This window comes from Salvelinus namaycush, chromosome 6 (assembly GCF_016432855.1).
Source record: "Salvelinus namaycush isolate Seneca chromosome 6, SaNama_1.0, whole genome shotgun sequence".
Taxonomy (NCBI): Eukaryota; Metazoa; Chordata; class Actinopteri; order Salmoniformes; family Salmonidae; genus Salvelinus; species Salvelinus namaycush.
In genome coordinates this window covers 37,442,060-37,459,784 of record NC_052312.1, presented here as the reverse complement: position 1 = coordinate 37,459,784, position 17,725 = coordinate 37,442,060, and positions in this window count along the sequence as shown.

Below are 17,725 nucleotides of genomic sequence, written 5' to 3'. Positions count from 1 at the left end.
CATGCGCCTTCAGAAGACGTGGTAACTTGAAGACCTTTCCACACTGGTCACAGGGGTGCCCCTCCGCTGTGTGGTGGATAATTATGTGCTCCTTCAGGTGCTGATTCAGCTTGTACGTCTTCCCACACATGTCGCAGTGGTAAGGGCGTTCGGCCGTGTGCAGACGTTTGTGACTACTCAAGCTGCTGCTCTGTTTAAAGGTCTTGTCACATATGTCACATCTGTAAGGTTTTACAGAGGTGTGCGTAAACATGTGGGCCTTAATGAGTCCGTTGCTGCCAAACACCTTCTGGCAGACAGGGCATGGGATCTTGGGCTTGGGGCCATGGTCCCTTTGGTGTTTCTTCAGGTCAAACTCATAAACAAAAGTCTTTCCACACTGGGCACAGAGGAACGGGCGGTTCCCAATGTGATAGCCCATGTGCCTCTTCAGCCCACTGGGATGAAAGAAGCGCATCCCACACTGCTCACAGATGAACGGGCGCTCCATGGTGTGCCAGCGCTCGTGGACAGACAGCTTGTATTGGGTTGGGAATCTCTTCTGACAATGAGTGCAGGGAAAGTTATTTTCACTTGCATGAGACTGGATGTGTATTCTGCAATAAAATGCTTGGCTGAAGCCCTTTCCGCAGATGGTGCATTTGTGTGGTTTTGCAACCATGTGGATGAGCTGATGCTTCTTCAGGTCAGCCTTTTTCCGAAAACCCTTGTCACACTCATCACACTTAAATGGTCGCGCTTCAGAGTGATTTTTCATATGAGTGGTCATGTATCCTAAGGACCTGAAGGCCCTGCCACACTCCGTGCACTTGAAAGATTTCTCTCCTGTGTGAATGCGTAGGTGATTTTCCAGCTGAGACGGATAGACAAAACTCTTCCCACACTCCTGGCAAATTATGGTTGCCTCAGGGATTTTCCTCTTCGAGGGTACCATTATTCTTTGTGGCTTAGGCGCCCATCTCCTTCAGATAACAGCCCTCTCAAAGAGATTGGCTTCTGTTTCCTGACCCCCAATTACCACACTGCTTCCAAGACATGTGTCACCTGACCGGATCTCCTTGTCTACATCATTGTTTTGTGGAAGGGGTGGCAAGGAAGGGAGCGAGATAGTGTTACTTGCAATGTGGGAGACCCACTGGTGGAAACTCGCTACTTTGACCGGTGGGTTACCCGGTTGGTTCCCAATGGTGACCGTGGCAAGGATGACTAATTTGACTATCTGTGAAGGAGAGGATTTGGTGAAGGAACTACTCATCAGTGATACAAGCGGTTGGTGTCTCTCTGTTGACAGCATACTCCTTACTGTTGGTGCCCCTTTTTATGGTGACCCTCCCACTAGTCCGCTAACACCTTGAGGACTAGACGCGCTCTCTGGCAGTGCATTGTCTTCTTCACTGTCACACACTGCATTTTTCGCCCCACTTCCGTTATCCCTGGCACCCTCTTCTCTCTCCACAGTACTATCTTCTGCAGCATGGGGCGAGTCATCTGACATCATTCCCAGATCCTCCAGGTCACTGAAGGAGGCAGGGTTCATGACGCTTAGAGCGGCATCTAATGATTCTGATGGCTCGTCAAAATCTGTCTCCATTGATTGCATTCCACAGGCGAGGCGGAAGGACAGCAAGGACAGCACACAGTCACCCACAGAAGAAGTGAGAGGTACTGAGAAAAAATTCAATATGAAAAATATTTAAGTACATTACATTTAAGGATATTCTGCAAATTAAAAAGACTAGGCTTTTTATATATATTCCTGTTAAAAAAATCATAAAATGGTTCATAATGAAGTGAAAGGTCCCGTATGTAGCTTTGTGCGCGACCCAACCAAATGTACATAGAAATGTCAGTTATAGATCTGTCTTTCTCATTGTAAGCAAGTCTGAAAAGCGGTATATCGGTTCTATGCGTGCTATTTCTATGCCTTCCGTCCTTAAGTTTAGCTTTTGCATCTTTTTATTTAAGGTTTTGTAAACTTGTAATGTTCTTTGTTTAGCTGTTTATAAATCTACTGTACATACACAGGGAGGATAACAGATAATGATTGAAGTAGAGACTCCAAAGCTTCCTATGGACTGTTTTCAAGTCTACCATTTTTGTTGAACTGGGTTTTATTTAGCAATTTCTGGTGCTGGAGGAGGATCTTCAGCTGCTCAGGGTCAGACACAGACTGTCCACACTCCTCCAGGTCAGAGGGGGCAGCACTGATCATAGATGCTATCTGAGAAGGAGAGGAATAACCAAAGATCCGCAAAAGGGAGGTGGCTTAGCATGTGAGGTAAAGACAATAATATGGCATGTGTTGACATAAATTGTTATCTAATAATGACAAAATGTAGGTATGATCAGTGAACTGCTAGTTATAGACTTGTCATTTACCAGTTCAATACCTGGGAGAGATCTGGCACAGATAGCAGTTGTTCCAGTCTGAAGACCAAGCCTCCCACAAGGGCTTGCAGTGCTGTGTCATACTTCGAGCCATACTGTGTATGGAACTCCTCCTACATGGAAGGAAAGAGTGACAGTGTCTATGAGAGAACCTACCTGAATGACGAGCCGCTAAATGCAAGTCAGAAGAAATGAAGAGAGAGAAAGTATGTCAAACCTGGAAGAAGTGCTTCCTCTCATAAGGGTTTTTCAGCAGGGTTTGGACCAGCGTCACAAAGTTAGCCTGCGACTCCTCCACTTCTGCATCATGCTGCTGTAACACAGAATGTGAATAATTTGATACAAGTATAACTTTTCTGGTTATCTGAATTAAGCTATTAAAATGAGTAGCTGTTACACCCTTTGAATGTATGCAGGAGAGAGAAAAATGTACTTACCCCTGAGGATGCACTGATGTTCATCTTTCCCAGGAGACGTTGGATGGCCTGAGGGTTAAGTGGACACAATCCTTGCGGAACATCTCCAAGATCATCTAAATAATGGGAATCATGGCGATATTGAGTAAACTTGCATCTTCCCCGCCCACCTTACACACATCTAGTTTCTACTGGTATTGATACAAATGTGTCAATCAAAGCATAATAAACCACCCCTCCCATGACCACATATCATGTCACTCACCCTTGCTCTCAGGCCCAGGATGAGTTGAGCCCTCTGTTTGTAACTCAGCAACTTTGGAACGGCTTCAGTCACCACAGTTACAAACTCCTCGACCTTCCCATAGTGCATCACATTGCGTTGATTCACCACATGCCATACAAATGAATACATCAGCCGCAAGGGAGAAATCAAGACTCGCAAAGAGGAGAGAGGAAGTGGGGGACCTATGGAAAGAAGAGAGAACCCCAAAAATGTTTTGTCTACAACATCAAGCCTATACAAAATATTATGATAAGACTATACCACAGATGAGCGTTATAATCTTTGGCTTTACCATATTTAGCAGCAATAGATAGCTACATTTAGAAAGAAAGCCAACATGACATTAACATGAAATGAATGTAGTTAGCTATACTAGTAAATTTACAGTTCACTTAGGGCTGCCTGTAAATTGAATTTAAGCTACTCTAGCTAACGTTAACGTTAGCCAGGGTTAATAGACAGTTTAGAAACAACCCCTGCCCTACCCGTACTGGCAGTAGCTTTGACTCGTTTGTCCATGATGGAAAAGTTGTTATCAAATGTATGTATAGATAATAAACAACAAAATCTAACGGCATACAGCTGTATATCAACATGCAATACAATTAATAAATGTGGAAATGGCAACAACAACTGTACATCCAGAAAACAATTAGTGTGTCGTCAGCAACACCATAAAAGTACTTCTGGGTCACGGTTTCGGGAAAATGTCAAAATAAAAGTACCATACGTAATAGTATAAAAGTAATTCACCTGTATGTATTCATGATGTATGAACAATTATTGTATGAACATTAACAATGATACATATTTGTTCATATTTACATTTTAGTAGATGCCCTTATCCAGAGCGACTTATAGTTAGAGCGTTCATCTTAAAATAGCTAGGTGGGACCACATATCACAGTCATAGTAAGTACATTTTTCCTCAGCAAAGTCAGTGTCAAATGCGAGTGTTAGTTCACAATAGGCTTTTAAGGGGGGGATTATTTAAGTGAGGGGGGGGGGATTTAAAATACTAATTGTAGAGGTAGGGTTTCAGATGTTTTTCGGAAGATGGGCAGGGCCTCTACTGTCCTAGCTTCAGGGGGAAGCCGGTTCTACCATTGGGGTGCCATGACAGAGAAGAGCTTGGACAAGTCTGAGTGGGAGCTGCTCTCCCGTAGGGGTGGATGGGCCAAGAGACCAGAAGTGGCGTGGAGTGCTTGGGTTGGGGTGTAGGGTTTGAGCATAGCCTGAAGGTAGGGAGGGGCAGATGCGTGTCGCCACCTGGGTGTCAGAAGAGGTGGAGGAGAAAAGTAGTTGAGTGTCATCCGCATAGCAATGATATGAGAGACAATGTAAGGATATGACAGAGCCGAGTGACTTGGTGTATAGATAGAAGACGGCCCAGAACCAAGCCCTGGTGGACATCGGTAGTGAGAGTATGTGGTGCAGACAAAGATCGTCTGCATGTCACCTGGTAGGAGCGGCCTGCCAGGTAGGATGCAATCCAAGAGTGTACAGAGCCTGAGATGCCCAGTTCTCAGAGGGTGGAGAGGAGGATCTCATGGTTCACGGTTTCGAAGGAAGAGGATAGATCTAGGACAGGTATTCTCAAACTGGGGTATGCCCAGGGGTACGCGCAATGCCGTCAGGGGTACGCCAAGTAAAAATGTGATTCACATTTAAAAACAGTCCATATATATTTTCCAACAGGGCTATACATTTGTGTGAGTTTTTCTCTCTCGCCTGAGTAGCCTCATTTCACTGCCCAAAATAAAATTAAACCATCTAGTGTTCAGCGAAATAACAACACAATGTCAAATACAGGTAGCCTAGTCAAATAATTAACATCCAATCACATTAACCATTACTCTCTCGCAGGAATTCCACTAACAGTCCGTATGTAGCCAAACGTAGCCACTGATCTTGTTGGTATCTGTACTGATGGCACAAAAACCATGACAGGGAGGCATAGTGGAGTGGTAACGCGCGTGCAAGCAGTTGCTCCCAACGCCACTTGGGTACACTGCAGCATCCACGAGAGGCTCTTGCTGCCAAGGGAATGCCTGACATCTTGAAAGACATTTTGGACACTACAGTGAAAATGGTTAACTTTGTTAAAGCAAGGCCCCTGAACTCTCGTGTATTTTCTGCACGATGCAATGATATGTGCAGCGACCATGTAACGCTTTTACAACATACAGAAGTGCACTGGTTATCAAGGGGCAAAGTATTGACACGTTTTTTAAAATTGAGAGACGAGCTTAAAGTTTTCTTTACTGACCATCATTTTCACTTGTCTGACTGCTTGCATGATGACGAGTTTCTCACACGACTGGCCTATCTGGGTGATGTTTTTTCTTGCCTAAATGATCTGAATCTAGGATTACAGGGACTCTTCGCAACTATATTCAGGGACAAAATTGAGGCTATGATTAAGAAGTTGGAACTCTTCTCTGTCTGCATTAACAAGGACAACACACAGGTATTTCCCTCATTGTATGATTTTTTGTGTGCAAATGAACTCAAGCTTACGGACAATGTCAAATGTGATATAGCGAGGCACCTGAGTGAGTTGGGTGTGCAATTTCTCAGGTACTTTCCCAAAACGTATGACACAAACAACTGGATATGTTATCCCTTTCATGCCCTGCCTCCAGTCCACTTACCGATATCTGAACAAGAGAGCCTCATCGAATTTGCAACAAGCAGTTCTGTGAAAATTTAATTTAATGAGTATCCTGCCTTGGCAAATCACGCTGTTAAGACACTGATGCCCTTTGCAACCACGTACCTATGTGAGAGTGGATTCTCGGCCCTCACTAGCATGAAAACTAAATACAGACACAGTCTGTGTTAGGAAAATGATTGAGAATCTCTCCAATACAACCCAAAATTGCAGTTATGTGCATCCTTTCAAGCACACCCTTCTCATTAACCTGTGTTGAGTTATTCACAATTTTCAATTAACAAATAAGGTTTTATATGTAAGATGGTTAAATAAAGAGCAAAATGATTGATTATTATAATATTATTATTTGTGCCCTGATCTTATAAGAGCTCTTTGTCACTTCCCACGAACCAGGTTGTGACAAAAACTCACACTCATTCTTATGTTTAATAAATGTATCGTATGTGTGTGTGTGTGTGGCAGGCTTACAATGATGGCAAAAAAAACATTTGAGAGTGCGGTGACCCTGGTCCTAGAAGGGGTACGCAGCTGGAGGTTGAATGTTTGAAAGGGTACGGTACTATAAAAAGTTTGGGAACCAATGATCTAGGAGGATGAGAACAGAGGAGAGAGATTCAGCTTTGGCAGTGCGGAGAGCCTCCTAGAATTGGAGGAAAGGGAGACAGAAAAGGAAACAAAGTATAGACCTGGAGGGTTTTGCGGTGAGATTAGTAGGTGAACAGCCTCCCATAAAGATGAGGTCAAGTGTATTGCCTGCTTTGTGAGTGGCAGGGGACTGGGAAAGGGTGAGGTCAAAAGACAAATCATGTACAGGAAACACTCCAGTCTGGTTTTTAGACCCCATCATTGTACTGAAACTGCACTTGTGAAGGTGTAAATTACTTTTGAATGGCGTCAGACCAAGGCTCTGCATCTGTTCTTGTGCTCCTAGACCTTTGTGCCGCTTTTGACACCATCGATCACCACATTCTTTTGGAGAGATTGGAAACCCTAATTGGTCTACATGGACAAGTTCTTGCCTGGTTTAGATCATATCTGTCAGAAAGATATCACTTTTTCTCTGTGGATGGTTTTTCTCTGACAAATCAATTGTACTGTAATGAAACAGGCAGGGAGCAGGTCTCGAACCCTCGACCTCCTATCCCGAGGTCCGGCGCGCTATCGACTGTGCCGCAAAAGCATGCTCAAACGGCAGAGTCGATTTCCGCGCTTATAAACCCAGGGTCGTTACACTACTCCCTCCTTTCAAAGAGCGCGTCCTCGCGCTAGCTTGCGACTTTACGTCTTACAGGAACGCGCTCACCGGCCAAGCACACGCACTGTCGTGGATGCGAGGTCCGATCACTTCTGACACCAATGTAATGAAACAGCAGGGAGCGGGTCTCGAACCCTCGACCTCCTAGCCCGAGGTCCGGCGCGCTATCGACTGTGCCGCAAAAGCATGCTCAAACGGCAGAGTCGATTTCCGCGCTTATAAACCCAGGGTCGTTACAGTACGTTTCTGTGTTCGAGGTTCCGTTTTAGGACCACTATTGTTTTCACTATACATTTTAACTCTTGGTGATGTCATTCGGAAACACAATGTCAACTTTCAATGCTATGCGGACCACACACAGCTGTACATTTCGATGACACATGGTGAAGCCCCAAAATTGCCTACCCTGGAAGTCTGTGTTTCAGACTTAAGGAAGTGGTTGGCGGCAAATGTTTTACTTTTAAACTTGGATAAAATAGAGGTGCTAGTTCTAGGTCCCAAGAAACAAAGATATACGCTGTTTGATCTGACAATTAATCTTGATGGTTGTACAATCATCTCAAATAAAACTGCGAAGGACCTCTGCGTTACTCTGGACCTGAGCTCTCTTTCGACAAACATATCAAGAATATTTCAAGGGCAGCTTTTTTCCATTTTTAACATTGCAAAAATCAGAAACGTTTTGTCCAAAAATTATGCCGAGAAGCTAATCCACGCTTTTGTCACTTCTAGATTAGACTGCTGCAATGCTCTACTCTCCGGCTACCCAGATAAAGCACTAAATAAACTTCAGTTAGTGCTAAATACGGCTGCTAGAATCTTGACCAGAACCCAACATTTTTATCATATTGCTCCAGTGCTAGCCTCTTTACACTGGCTTCCTGTTAAGACTAGGGCTGATTTCAAGGTTTTACTGCTAACCTGCAAAGCGTTACATGGACATTATAATGTCTGGAACGGAGTGAATGGAATGACACCATTCCACCAATTCCGCTTCAGCCATTACCACGAGCCCGCCCTCCCATCCTCCCCAATTAAGGTGCCACAAAACTCCTGTGGTTGGTCCATATAAACAGGATGCAACCGTAACAGACAGTCCATGAAGCGTTGTATGTGAACGTGAGTAGATTACCTTGAAAACAACAATCTTGAACACAGTCCCCAGTTCTTATTATACCTCAGTGATCCAGTTAGTGTTGCTGCCACGAACCAGAAAGTAATCTTAACATCCAACTGGAAGTTTTTGTGCGGCATAGAAGCTGGCAGCATTACCGCCACCTAGCGTGCTGGAATTTGACGCGTAGACTATGAAAAACAATGTAAAACCTATAGCGCAGGAAAGGCCTACTCTTGAATACACAAATACTTTTTAGGCCAACACAAATGTCTGGATGGTTTATACACTTTGCACACTTGCTCTGTCAGTGTTACTTTTCTGTGTTCTGTCTGAACCAACCTTACCTAATGTAGTATCGTGATCTATATCTGCTATATTAGTTACTATGCCGTTACTAAGCAGTAATGTATTACGGCAGTGTTATGTTACGACACCTAATAGACAGTGCACATGCGCACTATTGGGCTGTAGGACACGAGATGTTCTTACTAAACTACACTAACTGTACTCCCGTATCCTGCCTGGTAGTTTTCTCCACAACACAAATATTGCAGTGGAGATAAGGTGATTAAGCTTATTTTCCGCCAGTAGAAGACTGTTTATTCTAAGCACTGCTATAGCAGGTACGGTGTTCGGGAGCTGCCAAGTAGCCTATTGGAGTTGAGAACAGCGACACTGCCCTCTGGTGGTTAAATTAAGAACTGTCGTTGAACCCATCGAAAATAGGCATCTCATTTGAGAAATATTGTAAAAAAAAATATATATAAAAAGAAGAAACGTGCAGATAATAAAGAAATTGCAGAAACTCTGAAATGGAGAAAGTGAAGAATTAGATTAACATTTTTGAAAATGAAGCAATACAAGGAATGAGGAAACTGAAAAATTAACTGTGAAAATGGCAACCATTGGTCGAGTACCAGAGTTTGAGGCTACAAAAGAGGATTTTGATTCCTATTTAGAGAGTTTTGAGCATTGGCTCAAATTAAATCTTATGATGAAAAGAAAGCAGATGTATTTCTCAGTGTTTTGGGTCCAACTGAGTATGGATTGCCGAAAGGCCTCATTGAACCAAAAAAAAGAAGTGGAGTTGACCTATGCAGAACTGACTGAAACTCTTTCAAGGCATTTCAAGCCTAAGCCAATTCTCATTGCAGAACGTTTCAGATTCTACCAACGTCACCAGAGTCAAGGGGAAACCGTGGCTGACTACATCCTTGCTTTGAAAAGGCTGGCAAGTACATGTGAGTTTGCACAATTTCTTGATGACGCTTCCCGAGACAAGTTTCTATGTGGTCTCACAAGTGAAGCATATCACAGAAGGCTTCTGTCAGAGAAGGACCTGACTTTCAAGAAAGCCTGTGATATCGCACTTGAACTCGAGCTTGCACACAGGGATAATATTGAGCTATCAGGACATGCAGAACGTCAGAAAGGATTTCACAAGGTCAGTGACACACGTGGAGGAAAAGGCTCACAAAAGTCACACTTTTCTCATTCCCGTCCTCAAGGTTACACAAGAACAAAGCAGCCCACATCTCAAAGGTCTAAGCCAAGTTGCTACAGATGTGGGGGAGATAATCATCAGCACAGTGAATGTCGATTCCAAAATGAAAAGTGCCACAATTGTGGAAAGGTTGGACATTTACAGAGAGTATGTAAAGCTCCAAAATGCACAGCAAGAGCGCACAAAGTGTCAGACGCAGCACAAGAAGAGGAAGGCACAGCTGGATCAGTATTGGAACTGTTCACAGTGTACACAGCTCAACAACAAAAAGATGGAATCTATCTCAGCATGGAGTTAGCTGGAAATCTGAAGCGACTGTATCTTGTTCCTGAGAGAATCTACAAAGAAAAACTGAGCGAGTGCCCTCTTCAGCCAATGTCCATCCGCCTTTCATCATACACTGGTGACACTATTCCTGTGTTAGGGCAGATTCAGGTACCAGTCTGGTATGAGGGGAAGGAGTGGACACTACCGCTTATCATTGTTAAAGGAGAGATACTAGCCTTCTAGGCAGTAACTGGTTACAGAACATCAAGCTGAACTGGGGAGAAATCATTAGTCTGAGAAATGACAAACCAGTGAGTCAGGCTGCACTCACTAACATGCTGGAGAAGCACAAAGATATTTTTAAAGATGGCTACCTACGGCGAGATAGAAATCACCACTTCATTTTAAGAATGTGAAATGTCCAAAAAATAGTAGATAGAACAATTTATTTAAACTTTTATTTATTTATTCACATTCCCAGTGGGTCAGAAGTTTACATACACTCAATTAGTATTTGGTAACATTGCCTTTAAATTGTTTAACTCGGGTCAAACGTTTCGGGTAGCCTTCCACAAGCTTCCCACAATACGTTGGGTGAATTTTGGCCCATTCCTCCTGACAGAGCTGGTGTAACTGAGTCAGGTTTGTATGTCTCCTTGCTCGCACACGCCTTTTCAGTTGGGATTGAGGTCAGGGCTTTGTGATGGCCACTCCAATACCTTGCCTTTGTTGTCCTTAAGCCATTTTGCCACAACTTTAGAAGTATGCTTGGGGTCATTGTCCATTTGGAAGACCCATTTGCGACCAAGCTTTAACTTCCTGACTGATGTGTTGATGTTGCTTCAATATATCCACATAATGTTCCTCCCTCATGATGCCATCTATTTTGTGAAGTGCACCAGTCCCTCCTGCAGAAAGCACCCCCACAACATGATGCTGCCACCCCCGTGATTCACGGTTGGGATGGTGTTCTTCAGCTTGCAAGCATCCCCTTTTTCCTCCAAACATAACAATGGTCATTATGGCCAAACAGTTCTATTTTTGTTTAATCAGACCAGAGGACATTTCGCCAAAAAGTACGATCTTTGTCCCCATGTGCAGTTGCAAACCGTAGTATGGCTTTTTTATGGCGGTTTTGGAGCAGTGGCTTCTTCCTTGCTGAGCGGCCTTTCAGGTTATGTCGATATAGGACTTGTTTTACTGTGGATATAGATACTTTTGTACCCGCTTCCTCCAGCATCTTCACAAGGTCCTTTGCTGTTGTTCTGGGATTGATTTGGACTATTCGCACCAAAGTACGTTCATCTCTAGGAGACAGAACGCGTCTCCTTCCTGAGCGGTATGACGGCTGCTTGGTCCCATGGTGTTTATACTTGCGTACTATTGTTTGTACAGATGAACGTGGTACCTTCAGACGTTTGGAAATTGCTCCCAAGGATGAACCAGTCTTCTGGAGGACTACCGTTTTTTTCTGAGGTCTTGGCTGATTTCTTTTGATTTTCCCATGATGTCAAGCAAAGAGGCACTGAGTTTGAAGGTAGGCCTTGAAAAACATCCACAGATACACTTCCAGTTGACTGAAATTATGTCAATTAGCCTATCAGAAGCTTCTAAAGCCATTACATAATTTCTGTTTAAAGGCACAGTCAACTTAGTGTATGTCAACTTCTGACCCACTGGAATTGTGATACAGTGAATATAAGTTGAATAATCTGTCTGTAAACAATTGTTGGAAAAAATACTTGTGTCTTGCACAAAGTAGATGTCCAAACCGACTTGCCAAAACTATAGTTTGTTAACAAGAAATTTGTGGAGTGGTTGAAAAACAAGTTTTAATGTCTCCAACCTAAGTGTATGTAAACTTCCGACTTCAACTGTATATAAATATATATATATATATATACACATACATCTATACACTTTTTTTTTATGTACCATTCCCCGCAAACCTTACCTCCCCTCCCCCAATTGGAGTAAACTAATAAACAATAACACTTAGGCTTCTATCTTCAGTTTATACATACTATACACATTTTACAGACACAATCTATTTTACAATAGTTATATTTTGTTTGTTTTTAGTCCTGGCCTTCCTCTATTTCTGATGTCCATCCAGTTTGATTTCTATTTGTATCCGTGCTGTTTCACAACAGTTCTGAACCTATATACATTTTACAGACCCCGTATGTTTTACATTTGTTATCTTGTTGTTATTAGTCCCCACCCTTCAGCTCCATTCAACCCCTCCCTTCTATCGCTTAACACCATCCATTCTGGATTTCTATTTGCCATATATTTCTCAACTGTGCTGTGATGCTTCACAAAAGTACTGAACCTTTCTATTCTCATAGTTTCTACAGATTGTAAATTAAAGATAAACATTTTTGCTAAAATATTTATTATATTATTGATTGATTGACTGTGACTTTTCAAATCACCAGTATTGCTATCTGCAGTGTTAATTCTAGGTAAATGTTGCAGTTCTTCAGCCATTCCTGGACCTGTGACCAAAAACGAGCTACATATGGACAGTACCAAAATAAATGATCAAATGACTCTGCCTCCTTGCAGCAAAATCTGCAGAGCTGGGAAGATTGTTCTTACTAAACGAGATGTTCTTACTAAACGAGATGTTCTTACTGAACGAGATGTTCTTACTAAACGAGATGTTCTTACTAAACGAGATGTTCTTACTAAACGAGATGTTCTTACTAAACGAGATGTTCTTACTAAACGAGATGTTCTTACTGAACGAGATGTTCTTACTAAACGAGATGTTCTTACTAAACGAGATGTTCTTACTGAACGAGATGTTCTTACTAAACGAGATGTTCTTACTGAACGAGATGTTCTTACTAAACGAGATGTTCTTACTGAACGAGATGTTCTTACTGAACGAGATGTTCTTACTGAACGAGATGTTCTTACTGAACGAGATGTTCTTACTGAACGAGATGTTCTTACTAAACGAGATGTTCTTACTAAACGAGATGTTCTTACTAAACGAGATGTTCTTACTAAACGAGATGTTCTTACTGAACGAGATGTTCTTACTGAACGAGATGTTCTTACTGAACGAGATGTTCTTACTAAACGAGATGTTCTTACTGAACGAGATGTTCTTACTGAACGAGATGTTCTTACTAAACGAGATGTTCCTACTAAACGACACTAACTGTGCTCCCGTCTCTTGCCTGATAATTTTTTCCACAGCACAAATATTACACCTAAATGTGCATAAATACACACTCACAATGGCATATTAACTGATATTATATTCAGATTGGGCCTTGACCGTACCTGTATTTTCCATGATAATCCTTGTCATGATAAATATTAATATTGAATTTCAACACAACATTTGTGAAAGTCCCCAGTAGGCAGATTTAGATCACTTCCTCTACAGCTGAGGGAGGTTTTTGTACGGCTCTGTATCACTGTGTGAACGGAGTAGCTTCATGCTGCTGACAGTAGTAATCTCCTGCATCTTCAACTTGAACTCCACTGATGGTCAGAGTGAAATCAATATCATATCCAGTGCCTTGATATCGACCAGATGTGAAACCTGTGCTAAAGTCGATGATGAATTTAGGAGCTTCTCCAGGTTTTTGATGGTACCAGGCTAAGTCATCGTCAATGGCACTACTGGCTTTACAGCTGATTGTGGCAGACTCTCCAGACTGGACCATGATAACTGCAGGAGTCTGGGTCAATAGAATGTCCCCTGCACAGCCTGGAAGAGATAAACAAATATTAATTTGCGGTCTTTGATTTAGATTAAACCTGTTTCAGTTCAAATACGAATATTAGAATAAAGACTTTCTGTTCAAATTAGGATAATAATATTAAAATAGAATGCTTTAAGGTCAATTACTGAAGTAATTCCAAACTTGCCATTTGTGTAAAATGCAAGGACCAAGATAGTTACGGAGATAAAAGTCATTTTTGTCTTATGTTGTGTTGCTTCTATAAAGGACACGTTTAACTCACAGGGCTATAAACACTTTAAGAACACTGAAGCATGTGTTGTCAATGCAAATTGTCTTCATATGCAAATGGTGCAACAGTCTGATGATACAGGACACCTGTGATATGAACGCAGTTGACAACTCATCAGTGAGATGACCAGAATTGTAGTGTGGTTTATTTATTCATTAAAAAAGCAGTATCAATACTGTCCCATATAAGACAGACACTAATATAAAAACATTGTCTAGATATATTTTTGTTCACTTTAGAGTTACAGTATCTTCCTTCCCTTGTAAATACATCTGGCACCTTGTTTTTCTTCGTCTCCATGCGTTTCGTACCACCTTCCCTATTGGTTCCTAACGTCCTACACAGACACAGACAAAATGTACTTTGTTAGGTAACCTTGTGTGTGCCTGATCAAAACCTTACAACAAGTAACAAGTGAGTGATTTGTCACATGAGTTGTACGTTCATCCTCCTCCATGTTGTCTGACTCATATATGCTACCAACCACTCTGTGCACTCTCACCGAGCAACTTATGTTGTCACAAAATCTCACAGACAGTCTCTCTCGCTTACACACACACACACACACACACACTATGTGACAGTGGACTGGTCACACAATGCTGTCCTTGTGCCGTACACAAAAGGTCAGATGAATCAAAGCATATGAATCACAGACTGTCTCTCCTCTCATGCTCTCAGACGTACTTCTAATCCATATCACAGCCAAATATCCTCCTCATATTCTTGGATACTACACTGGATATTGATTCACAATCTATTTGATAACATTTATGATAAATATTAGCTGGAAATGTTAGTGAATCAGCACAGAGACGTTTTTGTGAGATGGTGCTTGGTGCTTGAAGAGGCTCAGGGCAGGTTATGAACGGATACGGGACTACAACTCTTGAAAAAAAAAGTGATTCCCCCATTTAGATAGACCACAAATATCAAACAAGTAAGAGTTTCTAAAATGTGTGTGTGCGTGCGGGTGAGTGAGTGAGTGACAGACAGTAGTGCCCGTAGGCGGCCCTTGCGACACTAGTCAGCCGGACCCTGGTCTATAGTATTTACATGTTATCATGACATGTCCTCTGCTTGAAGGAAGAAACATTGGATTTCAAGTCTTCCTCATTAACTTCTCAAGTTCCATATGAAGAGCAAAGTGAGTAAAAATCCATATTTGTATGTATGATATTATTATCAGATTTTCCTGAATATCTTGTGATTTTTGTTTTTAGAATGTTTCTAGAATTAACTTGAGGGTTGATGAGAAAGTGAAGTCATATACAGATTTAGAAAAGAAAGCCATGTACGGAGGGGCTGGGAAAGGAAAGTCTTCCCTTTCTGATATGCTTCCTCTGTCAGATTCGGACGACCACGTGTGTCCTCCTATTTCTATTCACACGTCTTGGAGTATGCTCCGGAGGATTTGGGAATCCTGTCACAGATGACGTGAGCAGGCTGATGTTATTGGTAAGAACTTCTACATACTCTAACCTGAACTGTACTATGCAAAACTAGTCTGGTGATTATTTAGAGTTTATTTCGTCATAAAAACAACTTTAAATCTCTTCTTTTGATGCAGAAAAATGGGCCAAATAATCCTAATTTATTTTTACAGAAACACAATATTCCAAAGGATTATAACATTTCTATGCATTATATTCCCAAAGAGAGGGTGAGTAGAATTTCTCAAAAACAAAACATCACGCAGAAACTTTTAGAAGGAGAGAAGTTGGGTGGTCTTAAACTTTGGCAGCATTTTTGTTGAGGAACATTTTTGTTTTATTTAGAATCTGTAGATTGGAATCATATGTATCCTAGTCAGTTTTCTCCCTTTTCTTACTCCAGAGTGGTGTGTGCTGGGTTCTACTGAATATCTACCCACTGGAACAAAGCCTCAGGGAACTGACCCGGGTGTTTGGTGCCATTTCTTCCAACAAAGATAATATTATGATCTTCATCACCATGCTGCAAAATCTACGCTTCAAATGTGATCATGAGGAGCTGGTAATGCCTGTCAGTTCTGCCAAATGTAGATCCAGTTACTGTAGACCCAGTTTCTGTAGACCCAGTTACTGTAGACCCAGTTTATTGACTGTATTACAGTTTTTTACAATCGCTAGGACCCATTTCTCAATAATTAGGTCACTTTTTCAAAACTCTTCACACAGTTCTCCTAACTAACTTTTAGCTTGGCACAGCAGTTAATTAATTTCACGTTCAAAATGCCCCAAAACTACCAAAACACTTCATACATGTCTGAAATCAACTCGTTCTTCCATAACACTAGCAAGCACACGTTGTCGCTCATAAAACAATGACCTAAACAAAACTAACAACAGGTAGCATTACATAATGTTTTCTTTACAAAACAAGAACGACACCTCTCTACTGTTGAGAATTCACTGTGGTATATGTTACAGGAATGTATCAGACATGATGCAATATGCTTCAATATGTTTTATGTCATTTTATGGCATTGAGTGATTTCAAAATACAATCATTCGTATATACACCATCTACCGATACAGATACAGTAGCAATACTAGTCAACCCTGTCTTACGCATTTGGCCACAGGTTCTCATCCACGTTACATCTTATGTCATCTTGGGCAATACACCTAGAAAATAATTTTTTGGCATGCCTGGTCCATCCCTGGTAATCTTCTGCAGATATGTCCAGGCATCCAGCATTCATTGCGTCCAGGAGGGACATTTGATCATGTGGATGGTGGTCATAAACCTTCCACCTCCATGAGGAAAATAATTCCTCTATGGGGTTGAGGAATAGAGCGTAAGGAAGGAGGAAAAGTGACATCATCCTGGGATGGGCTGCAAACCACTCTGACTGCACAGGAGTGGTGAAATGCCACATTGTCCCATACAATTACAAACGTCGGCCGATTTCGCCTCACTGCAACCCTTTCCTCACCCGGCACAACCCTTCCATAGAGGTCACCACTAATTGTATGGCCCAATTAGCGGTTTGTGTAACAGCAATCCATCAGAGGATATTGCTGCACACATTGTGTTGTTGGCACCCCTCTGGCCCGGGAGATCCACTGTGGCTCTTTTTCCAATCACATTCCTTCCTCACCGCCGTGTTTTGGCCAAGTTGAAACCAGCCTAATCCACAAAGATGAATATGTGGGGGTGTTTGCCTGGCTTCAATCTCCATGACTCTCTAAAATAAATCCACAAGGCAACATAAGAGTTAGTCTATTACGGTAGTTTACATTATACCTTAAAACATGCCATTGTGTGCCTCTGCCCTGTTTGGTTTTGTTCAAAACCAGTTCTGTATTTTATAGTCATCTTACCTGGACTTATTGGTTCCTGAGTTGCTTGACTCATTCAGAGTTCCTCTCAAAGGGGAAAGTGTACAACTGCTTCATCCTGACTTGATGTTGTTTCAGGACTCTATAAATATTTGTTATGCTTACATTGTCTGCCAACACTCGTCCCAAATCTCTGTGAGTTTTATGCCATTGTTTTCGATGACCATATCAACGATTGCAGTTTCCTGCACAGCAGTGAAAATCCTTCCTCTCCCGCCTGTAGGCGGTAACCGTTGGGTCCTAAGCAGAAATACAAAAACAATTACAATTACACACAAGTAGGTTTGGAGGCTTTGCTCAATTTACTTCTGTAATGTGCAGTTCAGTCAGATGCCTTTGCAGTATGCACATCTTACCTGTTGTTTTGCCGGAAATTTCTCAGAATAGATGCCACTGTTGAGCGTTGCAGATTTAACTGCACTCTCAGACCAGCGTCTCTCATTGATAGATCATGATTTATTACATGATCAATTATAGTAGCCCTAATAAG